General features: G+C 35.6%; 1 protein-coding gene across 1 annotated transcript in view; it reads left to right on the top strand.

Moving 5' to 3' along the window:
- The first annotated feature begins 2,683 nt into the window (after window positions 1-2,683).
- The window catches only part of LOC6047638 (protein-tyrosine sulfotransferase), a 61,804-nt gene continuing 54,273 nt past the window's right edge, over window positions 2,684-10,214 (top strand). Inside the window, exon 1 of the mRNA XM_001864627.2 lies at window positions 2,684-3,495. The gene's annotated coding sequence lies outside the window, so the exon portion shown is untranslated. The remainder of the gene's footprint in view (window positions 3,496-10,214) is intronic.

Raw genomic sequence — 10,214 nt, 5'->3', positions numbered from 1 at the left:
ATTCTTATATTTTGAAGCAACTTTAACTTTTTGCGAATTGCCAGGCAACAAGTAACTGTTTTACAATATTCTACAAAGAGCAAAAGCTGGAAAGGCCAGCTATTATCCACACCTCAAGTTTTATGGAAAATGTATTTTAAGCTTGAAATTTTTAATGTAAAATTTAAATTAGTAGTGCTTACTTTTACCATGTTTTTTCAAGGCAAAAGGTTTTGAAAATTGCAAAACGTTGGAATTTCACTGCTTTACAGCACTCTTCACAAATTTGCGGTACTCTGAAATCTTCTAAAAATAAACGCAATGATTTGTAATTTCAAATCATTAAGTTACTGAAACAGTTGGCACTCAATTCTCAACAATTTCCGTTTACAGCAGCTTTTTTCAATTTTTGACATTTTGATGATTTCAGAGAATTTTAAAATATGACAAATTAACGTTCAACGTGTACTGTTAGATATATGAGCAACTCTCTACGAAATCGAACGATTTCGACCATTTTTATTTTTTGTATTTTTTGATTTGACTTAAACTTTGTGGGGGCCTTCCATATGACCAAATAAGCTATTTTGCGTCATTGGTTCACCCATACAAGTCTCCATACAATTTTGGCTGCTGTCCATACAAAAATGGAATGTAAATATTCTAACAACTGTATCTTTTGAGTGAATTTTCTGATCAATTTGGTGTCTTAGGCAAAATTGTAGGTATTGTTGAGGACTTTTGAGAAAAAAATAGGTACACGGAAAAAAAATTGCACATTTTTTAATCAACATTTTTTTTTTCACTAAAACTCAATTTCCCAAAATACGTATTTTTGATTTTCGAAATTTTTTGATATGTTTTAGGGGACTAAAATCCGCAACATTTGAGCCATGGAGAAACATGGTCAAAAAATCTGCCGCCGACTAATGAATTTTTGAAAATAATAGTGATTTTTGGAAAAAATCGAAGTTTCATGCAAAAACAAATTTGTCATTATTTTTTAATGCAAAATTGAATTTTCAATCGAAAAGTACTTTACAGATTTTTTGATAAAGGGCTCCGTTTTCAAGATATAGCCACCGAAAGTTTGATTTTAGCGAAATATTTGCAGTTTTTCGATTTTTAAAAATAGTGACCATAAGTGACCATTTCTAAAAGTATTTTTTTTTAAAAGTTCAGAAAATTTGCTATAAAATTGTCTAAGAGACATTGAAGATTGGACCTCGGGTTGCTGAGATAGAGCCGCTTTAAGAAAAAGAAACACGAAAATTGAAGTTTTCTAAATCTCACCAAAACAACCCACCATTTTCTAATGACGATATCTCAGCAACTAATGGTCTGATTTTAAATGTTAATACATGAAACATTTTCCGATCTTTTTGAAAAAAATATTTTAATTTTTTTTTAAATCAAGACTAACATTTTAAGAGGGCCAAATATTGAATATTACGCCCATTTAAAATGCTAGTCTTGATTTAAAAAAAAAGAAAAACTGCTAATATTTCGCTAAAATCAAACTTTCGGTGGCTATATCTTGAAAACGGAGCCCTTTATCAAAAAATCTGTAAAGTACTTTTTGATTGCAAATTCAATTTTGCTTTAAAAAATAATGTCAAATTTGTTTTTGTATGAAACTTTGTTTTTTTCCAAAAATCACTATTTTTTCAAAAATTCATAACTCGGCGGCACCATGTTTCTCTATGGCTATGGTTGTGGATTTTTGTCCCCTAAAACATATCAAAAAATCTCGAAAATCAAAAAAAGAAATTGAGTTTTAGTGAAAAAAATTGATTAAAAAATCTGCAATTTTTTCCGTGTACCTATTTTTTTTCTCAAAAGTCCTCAACAACTTTTCCGAAGACACCAAATTGATCAGAAAACATCAGAACCATCAATTTAGTAATAGGATTTTTTCCTGGGACGACTCCTCGCCGCGCACGATTTTTTCAAGATTTCTGAGAAAAGTGTGTTTCCAAAAGCAAACCTTAAATCTTTCTTTTGTAAGAAAGGCAAAAAAAACATTTTCCTCTCACTTCGACTTTGTTTCAAATCGCTTAATTTTAGAGCTTTTTTCAAAAAGGTTCTATTTGCTTTGGTTCTATTTCCTATGTTTTAGGACCTTTTCTATTAAAAGTTTCGATAAAAGTCTTTGTTTAAAAACAAACCCTTGCTTGATCACGAACTCTGTACAAACCACCTCCGCCTCTCGGTACCCGCAGATTTTGACATTTTTAAAGAGCTGCTCAGCTCACCAATCCACCCTCGCACCGCACGCACACAATCACGCAAAGTTCCGTAAACAATCCGCTCTTCTTGAATGAAGCTCTCTCAGCAGCTCCGTTTCTCTCTCACCGAACACCGTTCTCATTCGTTGCCCAAAAAAGAGTGCTCCGTTATGTTGGCCAACCATTCGAGTAGGTGCACCGTTGTTTTGGTTTGTGATGGTGTGGGTACTGTTTATTTTGAGTTTGGTTTCCAAATTAATATTCCAATTTATTTTTCCAATTTTTATGTGTCAAAAAAAGAATTCGTTTGTTGCCTTTTATTTGTTCGTTCTTTTTAACAAAAAAATGCTGTTCAATTGAGTAAAATTCAAACATAACCTACCTTACAACCACATTGCTCTCTCCCCGCGTCGAGCTGTCACTTTGTTCCATTCACAAAAACCTCTCTCGCGCACCAACACAACCGTTTGTTGTGTAAATAAAGAGAGAGCGCGAGTTGAGTCGATGTAAAATAATTCTGACTTTTTCAAGAGTCAAGTCTTGCTTGAAGTGGAGTTCGGCTTCGCGAGGAAATTCCGCTCAGTTTCCATCGGAGCGCGAACCTAAATTCACGTCGTGACGGACATTTGTGGCGTGGCCGTCTAGAACCATTGTGGTGTGTTGGAGCAAGAAGAAAGAAGAGCTGTGACTTTTTCACAGAGTTGTCATTGAACTGTGTGGTGTGGTGCAATTGATAAAGTTGGAACAGTTGTTGAGGCGAAATCTCTCGCACTCTCCGTAATCCGAAACTGGTCACTGTCCGGTTGCTCTCTAATCGCGTCCAGGGGCTATCAGTCAGAGGAAGAGCCTCCGTCTGAGAGGTTCCGCAATCCGGAACGTACTCGGAAGATTGTTTCCTGGGGAGTGATTCGCGCTTTTGAGACGAAATTTGAGTTAGGTTTCGAGTTTGACAGCTGGTTGATAGTGCACTTCCTCCTTCCGGAGGTGGAACAGGTTCCGGACGCGGGGGAATCCCCCCGCGATCGTCGTCGTAATCCGTCAGACCATCGACGTTAAGTGCAAATATATGGCTCCTCACACTTAAATTGCAGTGTAAAGTGCGGTGTTTTATCATAAATTGAATAAGAATCTTGTACTCCGGGATCGACGGAGTGAGGGCGGTGGCCACGACGGTGTCGGGAACGGGTACTGCTACTTTTATGACCCACCCCGGAGCACAACTCTCGTAACAGTATCGCACCGCGGCGGCCCTTCGGAGTAGGAGGCAACCAGCAAGGCATAAAAATAGGTAATTTGCATATTCTTCCCCCCTTTATGGGTGCTAGCAAGAAGTACCTCCCTCCCCCCACCCTCTTTTCTAAACGGCAGCTGGTAACGCGATGGTCCCCCCCCCCCTCAAGCGAGGGTCTTGGGAAATCCGGATTCGAAGAAGACGAAAGAGGCCCCGAGATTTGGCCCCGCTGATAAGCAAGTGCCAAGAAAGGTCACGACGAAGCCGTCGTCGTACAACGCTAGAATACGAAAAGCTCCCCGAGAAGAAAACGTCGTTTTGACGAAGGTCCTGGGTTCCGTTCCGTGGGGCAATTGGAGAAATTCCACGGAAGCGGTCTCGGCGGCGCACGGTGAAATTCAAAGTAGGGTTCGCCACCGTCAAACGGTACGACGGCGTCCATTCCCCAGAATAAACAGAAAGGGGGACGACGTCGGCGGCTCGGAAAAGGTTCGTCAACAAAGCGATTTTTTTTTGTGGGACAATGAGCAGGGTGGCGAATAAGGATGATTAAAAAAAATACTGTTAAATTTTTAAGTGTATTGTACTGTTAATTATGAACAATTTTTAGTTTTTTTTTAATTTATTCATTGAACATGAATATTAAAAATGTAGAAATTTTATGGTTGATCTAAACATACAGTCAAATTTCTAAAGAAGGTATTAGACTATGTATGCAAGCTGACGTTTCTGCAAACAAATGTTGGTGAACAAGTAACGCAGAAAAACTGGCGAATTATCAAAAAGTGCGAGTTTGTTTGTTTGTTTGCCGTAGTTTAATACCTCCTTAAATCTAAAACGTTTTAAGCCTAAACTCCCACTTTTTGGCCCAAGCCCAACCGAATCGCCGTAAACTATTCATTTTAGCCCTTTTCTGGCACACGAGACCTCATCCATATCTTCGCGCGCAACTTCCACACAAATTCCACAACAACTTTGACGCAAGCAAAAATAAAGTTAGAGCTACGTTCTCGACCTCCCCCCTTTCCCCTCGCCAATCGGAAATAGGAAAGAAACTTTCGCAAAAACCGACGTGACCTCACGATTGTGCCCCTTCTTTTATTTCGATTTGCCCCCCCCCCCCCCACCCAACACAAAACTCTTTCTCTGGTCCGAGGCGTGTTCTGGCTTTGCTTCAACTGACTGGGTTTTACACGTTGCGTCAGATGGTTTTGGTTTGGTTCAGGGAAAGACTCTAGCTTAGAATACGATGAATTCGCCGTAATTCGCTGGCGCTTGTGTTTCGTTCGTGTTCTTGTGCTTATGCTTCGATGCCTTGGCCTAAGCCGGTCCCGGCGGGGGCAGAGTGTAGAATAATGTTGCAGGGTGACAGCTCGATTTGATAACAGTAGGGCAAAAAAGTTCAGTGGAATAATAAATAAGTTTTGTAATTTTGGCTTGGTTCAAACTACACAAATCTAGTAGATCTACAGAGTTTGATATGTAATCTAGATATTTTTAAATTACAAAATAGATTTTATTGAAAATTAACGCAACTTAAGAAATTTGGCCTTGTCATAGGATTTTTTTTTACAAAACTGCTTCGGAAAATGAATGAATTAAGAGTAAATAGTTTAGAAGTCGACTTTTCTTTAAAATTTGTTTTAGAAAAATAAAAAAAAATCTGAGAAATTTTTAACAGTACTTTGCTAAAGATAAACTCAAATCAACCAACCATACCTGGATCATTGTACAGTTCGAAGAGCTTCAAAAGAGCTTTCAAATACAACCCAAAAAACTGTATTTCATCAAGTTTTACAAAAATGCGAGCAATTTTAATTTTATAAAAATGTTTTCCGTTTTACCCCAATTCTCTTTGTCGTAGATGTCTCATCTTAAGCAAAAATTAATCTCATGTATACGAACAAACGCTGAAAGTTTCATCTAAATCGGGGCACTCCGATACGACCTCTAAAACAAATTGGGCATATAATGCAGTTTTTTTAACATGTTGAAAACAGTTATTAAGCCGGAGGGTCGCAAACTCGGGAAATGGGGATATTTCAAACTCGATAAATATCACTTAACAACTCCCAAACCTTCAAAAAAGTTGGAACGCTAACATCAAATCGCTCGTACTCGGGCATAACTCTACCAATCGGAACAATTAGTTTTTGAGTACATTGTAAAGATGTCAAAATAATCCTAAAATTTTGCAGAACTCGATTTGATCAAATCTGTAATTTTTGAAATTAAAAACATCGTTTCAACTTGATTTGCGCTTGTAAAAAAAACGCCTAAAATTCCGCGGAGGCAATCGCTACAAAAAAAGTTAAAACGAAGTGAAAAAAAGGGATAATTTTAGAAAATCAGAGCATATTTGAGCATAAAGCATTCTGATTTCGAGTTATATTTGCATTTATAAATTTTATTATCTGTCGAGTTAAATGAATTTTATTTTTATTTTAAATTTCTGGTAGCTATTCTGAAATCTTAGAAACAAATAATTTCAGAGATTCTACTGGCAAAAAGTCACTTTTCATTTTAAAACAATCACTTCTAAGTGGGTAAAACATAAAAAAATGTTTGGCTCTTTTTTAGGCATTTTCGGAAATCCAAGATTTCTAATCTAATCAGACCCTAACGTCGGAAATCCAAGATTTGTTAAAAAATGTCCAGAACTGCCATCATGTGCTTAAATTCAAAAGATGGCATTTTCAGTAATTTAAAACATCAAAAAATATTATTTTGCGTAACTCGGTTTGCATGTGAAAAAAATTAAAACAGATTATTTTTAAGACAAACATTCCAAACTCGTTTATCCGAAGTCCTCGTAAATAATTTCTTCGGGTAATCATGAAAAAAATGTGAAGAGTAATTCCATGTCAAATAGGGAATCAGTTGTACCCGACCCTCTCCGATTTCAATGAAACTTTGTAGACATGTTATCCTACGCTTATATAAGCCATTTTTGTGTATATGGATCCAGTTACACTCGATAATGACATTTGAGAAGGGCGTAAGTGTTTTCAGTAATTTAAATATTGCTGTATCTCGAAGCCGTTGCTTCGTAACACAAAGTGGTCAAAGACAAACTTAAAGGAAGTTTGACGGGCTTTCCGAAAAATACACTAAAACAAAAAAAAACATTCAACTTTTATGAGATTTTTTGATTTTTAATTTTAAAAGTCAAATTTAATTTACTATCCAGATTACTATACTTCCCATGTTTGCATAAATGTCCCATATGCTAAAACAGCAAGCTGAGAAAAACGCATTTGAAGTTTGTCCCATACAAAAGACTACGTGTTCAATTTTCGCGAAAAAACTGGATTTCCTCACGATTTCTAGAACAAAGTACTGGATGTTATAGGCTCTTTTGAAAGAGCACACGATTTTGAACCAAACTGCATCAAAAACTCGAAATCGATAAAAATGCATATGGGACATTTATGCAATCAGGGGCAGCATACTACACTGAAAAAATATTATGTTTTCAATTATGAGCAATGTAGTTAGCTTATATCTGTAAGCCCATACATCAAATTGAAATGTGGTCAAAGACAAACATATGGGAAATTGGACGAGCTTTACGGTAAAAATATTTTCGAGACTGAAAAATCAAGTCTGTCATATAGAAATTGCCAAAAACCATAAAAAACATATTTTTTCAACATTTTCATTTTTAAAACCGCTATAACTTTACAAGAATTGGAGTTAGGACAATGGTCAATATGGAAACTTTTATGTAAAATTGTCTGGAGAATCGATTCCCACCATTGTTTTTTGCAAATTTTGATGTTTAGAGCACTTTTGAAAAAAAAAAACAGTTTCAGTAAATAATTTCTGTATTTTTTTAGATGAAATGCTCCATTCATTTTATAACATCTTAGGCTATTTTCATAAAAAAAGTGAACGAAAAAAAAAATCGTGGGCTCACCTTAAAATTTGACTTTTAAACTTAAAAATCAAAAAATCTCATAAAACTGGAGCGATTTTTTTGTTTCAGTGTCTTTTTTCGGAAAGCCCGTCAAATTTCCTACAAGTTTGTCTTTGACCACTTTTTGATACGAAGCAACGGCTTCGAGATACAGCAATATTTAAATTACTGAAAACACAGACGCCCTTCTCAAATGTCATTATCGAGTGTAACTGGATCCATATACACAAAAATGGCTTATATAAGCTTAGGATAACATGTCCACAAAGTTTCATTGAAATCGGAGAGGGTCGAGAAAAAAACTACCTAAAAAATTCTGTTTTGGGCTGGAATTGCTCTGTATCTATTATATAAAATCCCTGCCAATAAAATTATTCAATTTTGAATTTGACATGAACATGATTTTCAAAACCTTCTGATAGCAATTTCCTGATTTCCAGTAAAGAATATTGCGTCAATCCCGGAAATTCCCGAAATTGAAAAAAAATCAAATTTTGGTCTAGAAATTTCGATTTGATTGTGGAAATAAATGAACAGTTGAATTGTTAGTAATCAATAAAAAAATAAAATTTTAAAATTTGTACTTAGTATAAACAGCATTAATTTGGCTTATTAGGGAAAATTGTTAAAATTTTAGTTTACAGGTTCGCGAAATGCCGCTTTAAATATTTTCTTTTTAATTTTATATCTCTAAAAAAAGAGAGGGTATTGTACTGTTCAAGCCAATTTTTGATTATTTTTGTCATTGATTTCGGTTAAAGAAGGAACAGAAAAAAAACAGTACTCCGATTTCCAAACTTATTTCTCTAAAATCTCCTGTGCCTTTTCAGACTGCAGTCCCGATTTTCCTTTTTTTATGCATTTTTAAAGAATTTTTTTTAAGCTTTTCTAGTCATGTCATATAAAAAAAATAAAGGACAAAAATATAAATATAAAAGACTTCTTCAATTTCAATCACATTGGATTAAAAATTGTGGTTCTTTCAAAATTCATGGCTCACAACAAAACAAAACAACGAAATCTATTTTCAATTTCTTTTAAGCTATCTAAAAACTGCTGTCCTTGTTTCGATTGAAGTGTATTGTATCACTAATTAATGTTATTGAGTAATCACATTTTTTTGACACATTATCTGTCACCATTTCCTCATGCACAGCAAAAAACTCGATGGTAAAATCGCATGCAAAAGCATACACATCACCTTTGTGAGCAAAAGCATGTTATATTGTATGAGAAAACGTGTACACAAAAAGCATGTACCGAAGAAAAAAAATCAGGTATGCTCACCCCAAAACTAACATTAATCCGGTGAGACACATATCCAGATTACCAAGTCAACGCCCCAACCCTCTCGACTATCTCGCCGCTATGAATATGGTTGGATCGATGTAGCTGTACGTTTCCCGTACATCGTATGCAGTCAATACAGTATACGAACGTACGGAAAACCTACTGTTACATTGACGTTGATCCAACCCTTTTCACAGCGGCGAGATAGCCGAGCGGGTTGGGGCGCAGACTTGGTAATCTGATTATGCCTTTCGCCGGATTGATGTTATTTTTGGGGTGAGCAGATCTGACTTTTTTCTTCGATACATGCTTTTTCATACAATATTACATGCTTTTGCTCGCAAAGGTGATGTGCATGCTTTTGCATGCGATTTTACACAGATTTTTTTTTACCGTGTGGATATTACCATCATTGTTTTCTGAGTTCTCGGGAAACGGAATTCCGGAAATTAAAAATAAAAACCTAATAAAAACCTGAAAAATGGGAAGTTCTGAGTTTAATTTTCATAATGTTAGCCCTGTGGCTACAATATTCAATATGTTTAAAATTCTTTCAAGTTTCATTTTTTATTTACAAGGTTTAAAATAAAGGTTAAATCATCTATCGTGACATTGTAAGAACTAAGAACTTATCTTTGAATTTTGAAATGTTAAATATCTACATTCAGCAATTCCATTTGAAAAGAACCTAAACCGAAAAAAAAGTTCTCCGATCGGGCTCAAAATTTTTCTGGGGGTTCCTTGGCCAAAATAATTAGACCCATATTTTTTTGTTTGGCCATTAGGGTGACCTACATCGTGCTAGGGTGGTTCGAAAAATGACAATTTTCGTCATTTTTCGCAAAACCACTTTTTTTCTAAAAATCATATCTCCGCGCCATTTCATCCGATTTTAGCTGTCTTAGATGCAAAAGAAAGGTGATGAGTTTGGCTTTTTGGGAAAAATAGTAAAAAGTTCCAAAAATCTAGCTTAGCTATTGAAAAAGTCGTATGAAAACTAAAAATGGCGTTTTGACCGTGTCTGGACCAAAGAGCCTATGTCTGAAAATATTTTTATCGGATTCCTCGGAAAATTTCACAAAACATATCAAAAAATTGGCGATGTCGAACCGTACGTTTTGGAGATACGATTTTTTGAAAATAAAAACTGCGTTTTTCGACGCGCCACGCGCATAAACGGGAAAATGACGCAATCGGCAAAAAATCAACTTTTTTCACTAAAACTGCGATAACTTTAAAATTTCAGCGATGACCTATAGATGCTTGGGTATCAATATTTTTGTAATTGAAAGACGCAACTTTTGGTACCATAACATCTATAGGTTATCGCTGAAATTTTGAAGTTATCGCAGTTTTAGTGGAAAAAGTTGATTTTTTGCCGATTTCGTCATTTTCCCGTTTATGCGCGTGGCGCGTCGAAAAACGCAGTTTTTTTTTCAAAAAATCATATCTCGGAAACGTACGGTTCGACATCGCCAATTTTTTGATATGATATGTGAAATTTTCTGAGGAATCCGATAAAATTATTTCCAGACATAGGCTCTTTGGTCCAGACACGGTCAAAAAG

This window comes from Culex quinquefasciatus, chromosome 1, assembly GCF_015732765.1.
Source record: "Culex quinquefasciatus strain JHB chromosome 1, VPISU_Cqui_1.0_pri_paternal, whole genome shotgun sequence".
In the NCBI taxonomy this organism is placed as follows: Eukaryota; Metazoa; Arthropoda; class Insecta; order Diptera; family Culicidae; genus Culex; species Culex quinquefasciatus.
This window is presented reverse-complemented; position numbering and strand designations above follow the sequence as displayed.